Source organism: Coregonus lavaretus (genome assembly GCF_964263955.1).
Source record: "Coregonus lavaretus genome assembly, chromosome: 14".
NCBI lineage: Eukaryota > Metazoa > Chordata > Actinopteri > Salmoniformes > Salmonidae > Coregonus > Coregonus lavaretus.
Genome location: NC_140001.1, coordinates 4564007 through 4576969, shown reverse-complemented (window position 1 = coordinate 4576969; position 12963 = coordinate 4564007). Strand labels below are relative to the sequence as shown.

Sequence of the window (12963 nt, the reverse complement as noted above, 5' to 3'; positions counted from 1 at the left end):
GGTCCTTTACTGTTGTTCTGGGATTGATTTGCACTTTTCGCAGAACACGTCTCCTTCCTGAGCGTTATGACGGCTGCGTGGTCCCATGGTGTTTATACTTGCGTAGAATGTGGTACCTTCAGGTGTTTGGAAATTGCTCCCAAGGATGAACCAGACTTGTGGAGGTCTACAATGTTTTTTCTGAGGTCTTGGCTGATTTCTTTTGATTTTCCCATGATGTCAAGCAAAGAGGCACTGAGTTTGAATGTAGGCCTTGAAATACATCCACAGGTACACCTCCAATTGACTCAAATGATGTCAATTAGCCTATCAGAAGCTTCTATAGCCATGACATCATTTTCTGGAATTTTCCAAGCTGTTTAAAGGCACAGTCAACATAGTGTATGTAAACTTCTGACCCACTGGAATTGTGATACAGTGAATTATAAGTGAAATAATCTGTCTGTAAACAATTGTTGGAAAAATTACTTGTGTCATGCACAAAGTAGATGTTCTAACCGACTTGCCAAAACTATAGTTTTTTAACAAGAAATTTGTGGAGTGGTTGAAAAACGAGTTTTAATGACTCCAACCTAAGTGTATGTAAACTTCCGACTTCAACTGTATATATATATATAGCCAACTTCTTCTGTCTATTCAAAAATGCATGCTATACTGTGAGAAAATTATTGACATATAGTAGAATTCATATTTTTGGTGGGGGCTGGAGAACGTGAAGTGTCTTTCTCTTTTAAATACATGTAGCACATACTCAAATGAGCAAATTATGCACAGTAAAACCCTGTGGATGTATAACATTGTTCTCTGTGCACGGTAAAACCCTGTGGACAATATAATCCAACAGTTTGATTCTCATTATTGTTTCTGCATGTTTGCTTTTCCTGCATTTGAAAATCAAATAAAAAAATCTAAACAGTCAATTATTTTATGATTTATTTGATCTAATAGTTACTCTACTAGGAAAACAAGTGAAGCTAGGATCACACATATACAGTGCATTTGGAAAGTATTCAGATCCCTTGACCCCACATTTATAAAAAATATAAAAAACAGAAATATCATATTTACGTAAGAATTCAGACCCTTTACTCAGTACTTTGTTGAAGCACCTTTGGCAGCGATTACAGCCTCGAGTCTTCTTGGGTATGCCGCTACAAGCTTGGCACACCTGTATTGGGGAGTTTCTCTCATTCTTCTCTGCAGATCCTCTCAAGCTCTGTCAGGTTGGATGGGGAGCGTCACTGCACAGCTATTTTCAGGTCTCTCCAGAGATGTTCGGTCGAGTTCAAGTCCAGGCTCTGGCTGGGCCACTCAAGGACATTCAGAGACTTGTCCCTAAGCCACTCCTGCGTTGTCTTGGCTGTGTGTTTAGGGTTGTTGTCCTGTTGGAAGGTGAACCTTTGCCCTAGTCTGAGGTGCTGAGCGCTCTGGAGTAGGTTTTCATCAAGGATCTCTCTGTACTTTGCTCCGTTCATCTTTCCCTCGATCCTGACTAGTCTCTCAGTCCCTGCCGCTGAAAAACTTCCCCACAGCATGATGCTGCCGCCACCATGCTTCGCCGTAGGGATCGTGGCAGGTTTCCTCAAGACGTGACGCTTGGCATTCAGGCCAAAGAGTTCAATCTTGGTTTCATCAGAACAGAGAATCTTGTTTCTCATGGTCTCATTTTGTGTGTAGATTGATGAAGAATTTTTTTTATTTAATCCATTTTAGAATAAGGCTGTAACGTAACAAAATGTGCAATAAGTCAAGGGGTCTGAATACTTTCCGAATTATTCAAGTTTCGTGGCGCAGTGGTCTAGCTGTGCCACTAGAGATCCTGGTTCGAATCCAGGATCTGTCGTAGCCGGCCGCGACCGGGAGACCCATGGGGCGAGCGAGAGAGAGAGAAAGAGAGAGAATGAGAAATGGACCGAGAGTGCATCACACGAGGGGTCAGGAGGAGATGAGTAGATCTACCGAACGGACCCATGGACCTTTTTGACCCCTCACCCCTTCAGCGATTGGCTCTCCTAGGTAAATAACACACTTGAACTTTTCCAACTTACTCAAACTCAAAACCATTTTGTTTTTTTTGCCCTAGTACTACACAGCCGTTTCCACTAATCAACTCATAATGGGAAAAACAAAAATGTGCCCCCCCTTTTAGGGTAACACTGAGCTAGAGGTCAAGGCTACCTGTAGACCCTCACTCCTGGAGTAACAATGTTCAACACTGCTGCCGTATCTAAGTAGACAGACAGTGGAGTAACCATGGTCAATCAACACTGCTGCCCCGTGTAGCTCAGTTGGTAGAGCTTGGCGTTTGCAACGCCAGGGTTGTGGGTTCGATTCCCACGGGGGGGCCAGTATGAAAAAAAAATGTATGCACTCACTAACTGTAAGTCGCTCTGGATAAGAGTGTCTGCTACATGACAAAAAAAAAGAGTAAAATATCTAAGTAGAGACAGGCCTGAAGTAACGTAAGGGCGTCTGCTAAATGACTAAAATGTAAATGACACTATCGCCACCTAGTGGTTTAATTTATCAAAATTAACTCCTACTCAGATTATCCTATTTATTTATTTGTTTGTGTTGATCTGTTGTTTATTTGTGTATCTGTCGTAGCGGTGTGGCAGGGCGTTGGGACACAGCTGCTCTGCCTTGCCTGTCGTAGTGGTGTGGCAGGGCGTTGGGACACAGCTGCTCTGCCTTGCCTGTCGTAGCGGTGTGGCAGGGCGTTGGGACACAGCTGCTCTGCCTTGCCTGTCGTAGTGGTGTGGCAGGGCGTTGGGACACAGCTGCTCTGGCTTGCCTGTCGTAGTGGTGTGGCAGGGCGTTGGGACACAGCTGCTCTGCCTTGCCTGTCGTAGTGGTGTGGCAGGGCGTTGGGACACAGCTGCTCTGCCTTGCCTGTCGTAGCGGTGTGGCAGGGCGTTGGGACACAGCTGCTCTGGCTTGCCGTACCAAGTGGAGCGGAGAGACAGGGACAGGGCTGTGACATTTACATTTTAGTCATTTAGCCGATCCTCTCATCCAATCAGTGCCAGGAAGAAAAAAAAGTAAGTCAGAGTGTATTGTTTTTTTTTTTACAGGAAGTTGCGCCGTAAAATTAAAGCACAGTTGCAGTTGCCAGACTTAGCCAGTAGGAGTGACCAAATAAACAGAACCAATCAGATTTACTCAACACCTGCATCCTCTCTCCTCCGTCCTCTCTGGCCTCCTTTAAAAAAAAAAAAAAGGTAATCGAGGAGAGGGAGAGTGGAAGAAAATGCGCTTGTATGAAATGAGACTCTCCTTCTCCACTCGCGGGTCATCAGGCAAATGACGTTTGCAGGGTGGAATCCCAAAAACTAATTTAGCTAGTTGCGCAAAAAACATTTCATCGATAAAAAGTAGCATATCATTTAAATGTTTGCATGCTTTTCTCCTTCGAGAAAACAACAGCTGATTCAAAGGGGGTGTGGCAGATCTCAAAACTCTTCCGGGAAGGACTCAGGTTGAATCATAGAGAATGATAAGAGGCCTCTAGTGAACTATACTCTACTGTACTAAACGCTACTGTACTCTTCTGTACTGCACTGTAGTGAACTCTACTCTGCTCTGCTCAGCTGTATTGTACTCATAGAAAAATGATAGAAAATGTATTTTGTACATAATGTTTCTGCCATCGTCTCTTATAACCAAAAAGAGCTTCTGGATATCAGGACAGCGATTACTCACCTCGTATTGGACGAATATTTTTTCTTCAATGAGGATATCCTACAGACACCCGACAAGGCCCAAATCCCTGTCATTCGCATGAGGAAGAGACAGAGATATCGTGGAAGTAGGTCGGGGTGCCTTGTAAGGATCCGACGGCGAGCGAGTAAACTGCCGCTCCCATCAATCCTATTAGCCAATCTTCAATCATTGGAGAACAAATTGGATGACCTATGATTACGGTTATCCTACCAACGGGACATTAAAAACTGTAATATATTATGTTTCACCGAGTCGTGGCTGAACGACGACATGGATAACATACAGCTAGCGGGCTATACGCTACATCGGCAGGATAGAACGGCTGACTCCGGTAAGACAAGGGGTGGCGATCTGTGTATATTTGTAAACAACAGCTGGTGCACAAAATCAAATACTAAGGAAGTCTCGAGGTTTTGCTCGCCTGAGGTAGAGTATCTTATGATAGGTAGAGTATCTTATGATAAGCTGTAGACCACACTATTTACCAAGAGAGTTTTCATCTATATTTTTCATAGCTGTCTATTTACCACCACAAATCAAATACTAAGGAAGTCTCGAGGTCTGCTGGAAGTCTGCTGGCATTAAGATTGCACTGAATGAGCTGTATAAGGCCATAAATCAACAGGAAAACGCTCATCCAGATGCAGCGCTCCTAGTGGCCGGGGACTTTAATGCAGGGAAACTTAAATCCGTTCTACCTCATTTCTACCAGCATGTTAAATGTGCAACCAGAGGAAAAAAAACTCTAGACCACTTTTACTCCACACACAGAGACGCATACAAAGCTCTCCCTCGCCCTCCATTTGGCAAATCTGACCATAACTCTATCCTCCTGATTCCTGCTTATAAGCAAAAACTAAAGCAGGAAGCACCAGTGACTCGGTTAATAAGGAAGTGGTCAGATGACGCAGATGCTAAGCTACAGGACTGTTTTGCTAGCACAGACTGGAACATGTTCCGGGATTCTTCAGATAGCATTGAGGAGCACACCACATCAGTCACTGGCTTCATCAATAAATGCATCGATGATGTCGTCCCCACAGTGACCGTACGTACATACCCCAACCAGAAGCCATGGATTACAGGAAACATCCGCACTGAGCTAAAGGGTAGAGCTTCCGCTTTCAAGGAGCGGGACTCTAACCCGGACGCTTATAAGAAATCCCGCTATGCCCTCCGACGAACCATCAAACAGGCAAAGAGTCAATACAGGACTAAGATTGAATCGTACTACACTGGCTCTGACGCTCGTCGGATGTGTCAGGGCTTGAAAACTATTACAGACTACAAAGGGAAGCACAGTCGCGAGCTGCCCAGTGACACAAGACTTCCAGACGAGCTAAACCACTTCTATGCTCGCTTCGAGGCAAGCAACACTGAAGCATGCATGAGAGCACCAGCTGTTCCGGATGACTATGTGATCACGCTCTCCGTAGCCGATGTGAGTAAGACTTTTAAGCAGGTCAACATTCACAAGGCTGCAGGGCCAGACGGATTACCAGGACGTGTACTCCGAGCATGTGCTGACCAACTGGCAAGTGTCTTCACTGACATTGTCAACATGTCCCTGACTGAGTCTGTAATACCAACATGTTTCAAGCAGACCACCATAGTCCCCGTGCCCAAGGACTCTAAGATAACCTGCCTAAATGACTACCGACCCGTAGCACTGACGTCTGTAGCCATGAAGTGCTTTGAAAGGCTGGTCATGGCTCACATCAACAGCATTATCCCAGAAACCCTAGACCCACTCCAATTTGCATACCGCCCCAAAAGATCCACAGACGATGCAATCTCTATTGCACTCCACACTGCCCTTTCCCACCTGGACAAGAGGAACACCTACGTGAGAATGCTATTCATTGACTACAGCTCAGCATTCAACACCATAGTGCCCTCAAAGCTCATCACTAAGCTAAGGATCCTGGGACTAAACACCTCCCTCTGCAACTGGATCCTGGACTTCCTGACGGGCCGCCCCCAAGTGGTAAGGGTAGGTAACAACACATCTGCCACGCTGATCCTCAACACGGGGGCCCCTCAGGGGTGCGTGCTCAGTCCCTCCTGTACTCCCTGTTCACCCATGACTGCATGGCCAGGCACGACTCCAACACCATCATTAAGTTTGCCGACGACACAACAGTGGTAGGCCTGATAACCGACAACGATGAGACAGCCTATAGGGAGGAGGTCAGAGACCTGGCCGTGTGGTGCCAGGACAACAACCTCTCCCTCAACGTGACCAAGACAAAGGAGATGATTGTGGACTACAGGAAAAAAAAGAGGACTGAGCACGCCCCCATTCTCATCGACGGGGCTGTAGTGGAACAGGTTGAGAGCTTCAAGTTCCTTGGTGTCCACATCACCAACGAACTATCATGGTCCAAACACACCAAGACAGTCGTGAAGAGGGCACGACAAAGCCTATTCCCCCTCAGGAGACTGAAAAGATTTGGCATGGGTCCTCAGATCCTCAAAAAATTCTACAGCTGCACCATCGAGAGCATCCTGACTGGTTGCATCACCGCCTGGTATGGCAACTGCTTGGCCTCCGACCGCAAGGCACTACAGAGGGTAGTGCGTACGGCCCAGTACATCACTGGGGCCAAGCATCCTGCCATCCAGGACCTCTATACCAGGCGGTGTCAGAGGAAAGCCCTCAAAATTGTCAAAGACTCCAGCCACCCTAGTCATAGACTGTTCTCTCTGCTACCGCACGGCAAGCGGTACCGGAGTGCCAAGTCTAGGTCCAAAAGACTTCTCAACAGCTTCTACCCCCAAGCCATAAGACTCCTGAACAGCTAATCATGGCTACCCGGACTATTTGCACTGCCCCCCCACCCCATCCTTTTACGCTGATGCTACTCTGTTAATTATTTATGCATAGTCACTTTAACTCTGCCAACATGTACATATTACTTCAACTACCTCAACTAGCCGGTGCCCCCGCACATTGACTCTGCACCGGTACCCCCCTGTATATATAGCCTCCCTACTGTTATTTTATTTTAATTCTGCTCTTTTTTTCTCAACACTTTTTTTGTTGTTGTTTTATTTGTACTTTTTTGTTAAAAATAAATGCACTGTTGGTTAAGGGCTGTAAGTAAGCATTTCACTGTAATGTCTGCACCTGTTGTATTCGGCAGCCATTGAGGGCTGTTACCATTTGAATGTAGTCAAATGAGTGGGACTTCCAACTTCATTGGCTGATCCCTCCTGGTCACCCTTTAGAGTCATGTCCAACCAGGTCATCAGGAGGGATCAGCCAATCGTGAAGAAGAAAATAGACTACTTCAAAATGGAGATAGGCAGCACCATTGAGGCTATGCCGTCACAGACGCTATAATGACACAGATACAAAGATGAGACCTCTATCTATCTCTGATTGTACAGCACTGTGCTCTACTCTACTGCACTGTGCTGTACTCTACTGTGCTCTACTGTGCTCTACTCTACTGTGCTCTACTGTGCTCTACTGTGCTGCGCTGTGATAATAATAATAATAATAATAATGTCCAAACATGTGAAACATGAGGTGAATGCCATTCATATCCATATTTATGCATTTCTGTGTAGTACATATCAAGGACCCATGATGTAATTCCTCTTACCGTAATTCCGTTACCGGGTATAAATCCACTTCACTTACTGTAGTTCAATAAACAAAATAGATTTTTTCGAACTCAAGGTGCCATGTCATAGCTGACACCCCATTATTTCTGCAGACATCTTTGAATCTTAATTCGGAGAAGATATTTAAACGTGGTCACGTTAAAAACGGAGTGAGATTTTACAATAATTCCATTACCAAAGTTTGCATCTGCACAGTTCTATCACTAAATTAGTTTTTGCCCATTTTTCAGAGGAAATGGTTAAAAGTAGTCCTTGTGCATAGAGTTGTATGGTTTGTTAATCTTGGAAACCAATGGTTATTATTTTGCATACGTTTTAAAGTGAAATAACTGAGTCAAAGTGTAAATCTGTTACTGTGGAATTGCCCAGTACAAGTCCGCTTCTTGAATAGTTACCACGCAAAAATAATGTTTCAGAAGGGCACCAGCTGCCACTATTATGTAGTAATCCAAAGAAGTGGTCAAAAGCCACCCACAGACCCCCCCCCCCCCCCCACACCTCACACCAATCCCACCCTAAACAACCATTATATATAGTATCAGTTCTCTATGTCTGACAAGTAGTATGGAGCTTTGGCTCTAAGTATTGTTTCTTCATCCTATGTAATGTATTCTCAGTTAATTTGGTGATGTTTTCTTCCCTGTTCAGAGAAATAAGTCGTTGAAGTTACTGGGTTTGTCCCGTCCTACATCCTGATATTACCAGGTTCTGACCACTAGAGGGTGTTGTTTCCCCCCGCCATTGTTCATGGAATAATTCACCCAAATCACAGAAGTACATATTGGTTTTCTTACCCATAAGGAGTTTATGGACCAGGTATGACAGCAACCCATGTTTTGGTTTGGTTTACCTAGCCACTGTTTAAAAGGTTAGAATTTGAAGACCACCTGCCCCCCCCCCAACCGTGACACTGCTGTAACCAACCAACTGTGATACTGCTATAATCAACCAACTGTGAGACTGCTGTAACCAACCAACTGTGAGACTGCTTTAATCAACCAACTGTGAAACTGCTGTAACCAACCAACTGTGAGACTGCTGTAACCAATCAACCAACTGTGAGACTGCTGTAACCAACCAACTGTGAGACTGCTGTAACCAACCAACTGTGAGACTGCTGTAACCAACCAACTGTGAGACTGCTGTAATCAACCAACTGTGAGACTGCTGTAACCAACCAACTGTGAGACTGCTGTAACCAACCAACTGTGAGACTGCTGTAACCAACCAACTGTGAGACTGCTGTAACCAACCAACTGTGAGACTGCTGTAACCAACCAACTGTGAGACTGCTGTAACCAACCAACTGTGAGACTGCTGTAACCAACCAACTGTGAGACTGCTGTAATAACCGATCAGTAGTTTTCTCAGGTTGAGACTGGTAACGATACGGCTGCAGCTCTATCCTCCAGAGGCTGGAGTGGGTATTACAGTGGACTGACTGACTGGCTGACTGGCTGGCAGAGTGCTAACTAGGACACTGGGCCTGCCCTGAGTATCAGTCTGCTAACCTGGCATGAACCATGGCGAGCAGTGCCGAGCAACAGCACCAGACAAATCACCCATTTAGCATCATGGTGTGTGTGTCTATCAATAGTCTCACATCTCTGTTTCTCCTGCTGTTTCTGTCTTTCTCTCTGAACTCTACAAACCACAGTCATTAATATAGAAAGAAGTAACACATATATTTTGTAATTTCATGTCACTTCTGAACACAGGACTAACTTTTCTCTTCTCTCTCTCTCTCTCTTTCAGTGAAGAAAGCCAAGCTGCATGGGCCTCCAGGTAAAAAAGACCAGCACACAAACAACATTTGGTTCTGGGTGCTGTGATTACATATGTTGTGATCCCTTATCCCTACAGGGATGACCTATGTGGTGATACTTATCCCTACAGTGATCCCTTTGTGGTGATCTCTTATACTACAGTGATCCCTTTGTGGTGATCCCTTATACTACAGTGATCCCTATGTGGTGATCCCTTATACTACAGTGATCCCTATGTGGTGATCCCTTATACTACAGTGATCCCTATGTGGTGATCCCTTATACTACAGTGATCCCTATGTGGTGATCCCTTATACTACAGTGATCCCTATGTGGTGATCCCTTATACTACAGTGATCCCTATGTGGTGATCCCTTATCCCTACAGTGATTACCTATGTGGTGATCCCTTATACTACAGTGATTACCTATGTGGTGATCCCTTATACTACAGTGATCCCTATGTGGTGATCCCTTATAGTACAGTGATCCCTATGTGGTGATCCCTTATACTACAGTGATTACCTATGTGGTGATCCCTTATACTACAGTGATCCCTATATGGTGATCCCTTATACTACAGTGATCCCTATGTGGTGATCCCTTATCCCTACAGTGATCCCTATGTGGTGATCCCTTATCCCTACAGTGATCCCTATGTGGTGATCCCTTATACTACAGTGATCCCTATGTGGTGATCCCTTATACTACAGTGATCCCTATATGGTGATCTCTTATACTACAGTGATCCCTATGTGGTGATCCCTTATACTACAGTGATCCCTATGTGGTGATCCCTTATACTACAGTGATTACCTACACTACCATTCAAAAGTTTGGAGTCACTTATAAAGTTCCTTGTTTTCGAAAGGAAACATTTTTTTTGTCCATTCAAATAACATCATATTGATCAGAAATACAGTGTAGACATTGTTCATGTTGTAAATGGCTATTGTAGCTGGAAACTGCAGATTTTTTAAAATGGAATATCTACATAGGCGTACAGAGGACCATTATCAGCAACCGTCAGTCCGGTGTTCCAATGGTACTTTGTGTTTGCTAATCCAAGTTTATCATTTTCAAAGGCTAAATTATCATTAGAAAACCCTTTTGCAATTATGTTAGCACAGCTGAAAATGGTTGTGCTTATTAAAGAAGCAATAAAACTGGCCTTCTTGAGACTAGTTGAGTATTTGCAGCATCAGCAATTGTTGGTACGATTACAGGCTCAAAATAGCAAGAAACAAATAACTTTATTCTGAAACTCGTCAGTCCATTCTTGTTCTGAGAAATGAAGGCTATTCCATGCGAGAAATTGCCAAGAAAGTGAAGATCAAGAAGGGTTCTTCTAAGATCTTCAAAGTTCTTTGAAGAACCTTAGGGTTCTTGGCACTGACAATTGCACCCAAAGTGTTCTTCGAAGAACCCCATAGGAGGTGGGGTTCATCGAGGAACCTCCTTAGTTGGTGGGGGTTCTGGCAGGAACCTAACTGCTCAACTGAAACATTTGGATTTGAATTTGAAAGGACAGCAGGTGCAGGCACTTCACTGAAAAATGTAAAGATCTCCTCAATTTAAGGTAAGGTTGGTCCCTTGTATGGTGTAAATTGATATTGTTTTCTGATTCTTCTTTTCATATTTGTGCAAATCTTTCTAAAACAGAAAATGGGCACAATTCAATGGATATCAATCAACAAAGAGGTAAGAATATGTACTGTAGGCTATAAGAATATGTTGAAGGCTAGCTGTATTGGGTGCAGATGACTGAACTGCTCACTTTTGTGTCTGTAGGTATACAGACGAGGAGGCATACAAAGGTATGTCAATTGGGACTTGGTATGTTATGCAGATCAGATTTACCATCCTCCTCCCTTACCTCTTCAATGAATATCCCATAGGCCTCTACATTATGGACAAGGTATGTTTATGAAAACCATTATTAAAACCGTTTTTTCATTCACATTTACCACAAAAACCAAGGTATGAGTACTGTCATGTGCATGTTTTGTTAATCATCTGTATAACTACTATTTTTGGGATTCACAGACTTCACCCTCCCTACACCTCTGATGAATATAACAGGAAACCTGTTCGATCACCATGCACTGCAAAATCATTCTGACTATGGATATGGAGAACATCAACATATTAACATCAACATGCCAGAGGATATATCCATTGGACTTGGGGCTCTGCTGGGAGTTTACCTCATATTTGGATTTTTTATATTCTGCTTTGCCACTCAAATCATAATAAACACTGACAACTAAAATATTGTGTTATTGTTGTTAGCGGTAGGTGCACTTGATTCAAAAGCCCTGTTGATGGTAGGTGCACTTGAATCAGAAGCCCTGTTGATGGTAGGTGCACTTGATTCAGAAGCACTGTTGGTGATAGGTGCACTTGATTCAGAAGCACTGTTGGTGGTAGGTGCACTTGATTCAGAAGCCCTGTTGGCGGTAGGTGCACTTGATTCAGAAGCACTGTTGGTGGTAGGTGCACTTGATTCAGAAGCCCTGTTGATGGTAGGTGCACTTGATTCAGAAGCCCTGTTGATGGTAGGTGCACTTGATTCAGAAGCACTGTTGATGGTAGGTGCACTTGATTCAGAAGCACTGTTGGTGATAGGTGCACTTGATTCAGAAGCACTGTTGGTGGTAGGTGCACTTGATTCAGAAGCCCTGTTGGCGGTAGGTGCACTTGATTCAGAAGCACTGTTGGTGGTAGGTGCACTTGATTCAGAAGCCCTGTTGATGGTAGGTGCACTTGATTCAGAAGCCCTGTTGATGGTAGGTGCACTTGATTCAGAAGCCCTGCGCACCAGGTAGGCAAAGTATTCCCATTTTGAACCATTTCATTTTTCAAACTCTGTTTACCCGGCGGACCGGGAGATCTGTTGATAAATCGAGTGCGCCTACTGTGCTGGACAATCCGATAGCTCAAATCACAGCTTCCACGACCCCCGCCACAACAAAGTTTGATACTAGCCTACAAAGATTGATACTAGCCTACGTGCGAGTTCATAACTTTTAAAACCATGACCAGAGAGAGACTGTCAAATAATACAGCAAAGATCTGCTGTTTTTATGAGTGAGTTCATGTCCAAGTGTTTATTCAGCTCTGTCACAGTTTTTTTTCAACACTATTACAAAACATAAAACGTGCTTCTCTCTACTTCCCGTTGCACTGCAGCAGCAATGAATGAGTAGTGTATCGATACCCTGCGTTTTTATTATTATTAGCAGCTCGTCGTGTCTATTTTAATATCAAGGAATATTTCACTTTCTCTGGTCATAGGAACAACATGAATTTGTGCATGAGGCAGATGCAGTGCGATTCGAGTTTCGCCACCAGGTGGAAGATTGTGTCCCCTCTCTCTGGTCAGTCTCACCAGAGGAAAGGAAGGAGAGAGCAGGGGCCGAGAGAGGCGGACGTGGACCCTCTGCTGCTCTCTCCTTCCCTCGGCAGAGATTGCCGTGTTCAAAACAACAAGGAGCTCGGAAATCTCCGACTTCAGTGCATTCGAGACAACTGGGAACTCTGGGGAAAAATGAGATCCGACTGAGAAAAATATTTTGAACGGTCATTCAACTCTGAATTCCAAGTCGGAAACGTGGGTATCTTTCTAGAGCTCCGACTTTCCGACCAGAAGATCACCGACATCATGATTTGACTCCGAGTTCCCAGTTGTCTTGAAAATACCATGCCCATCAAATATAGGTAACATCAGTCCAGTAAAAAAAAAAGCTAGAGTTTTGAAATATAATAAGGTCTGAGAATGACAATATAGCCAATATACTATGATAATATATTAGGCCTAATGCACAAACCTCATTTTTATT

At 44.1% G+C, this 12963-nt stretch overlaps 1 long non-coding RNA gene across 1 annotated transcript; it reads left to right on the top strand.

The window, feature by feature from the left end:
- The first annotated feature begins 10779 nt into the window (after positions 1–10779).
- Positions 10780–11373, top strand: LOC311141497. The gene is made up of 3 exons (XR_014614226.1): positions 10780–10822; positions 10913–11039; positions 11168–11373. It is a non-coding gene; the product is annotated as an uncharacterized lncRNA (long non-coding RNA).
- The last annotated feature ends 1590 nt before the right edge of the window (positions 11374–12963 follow it).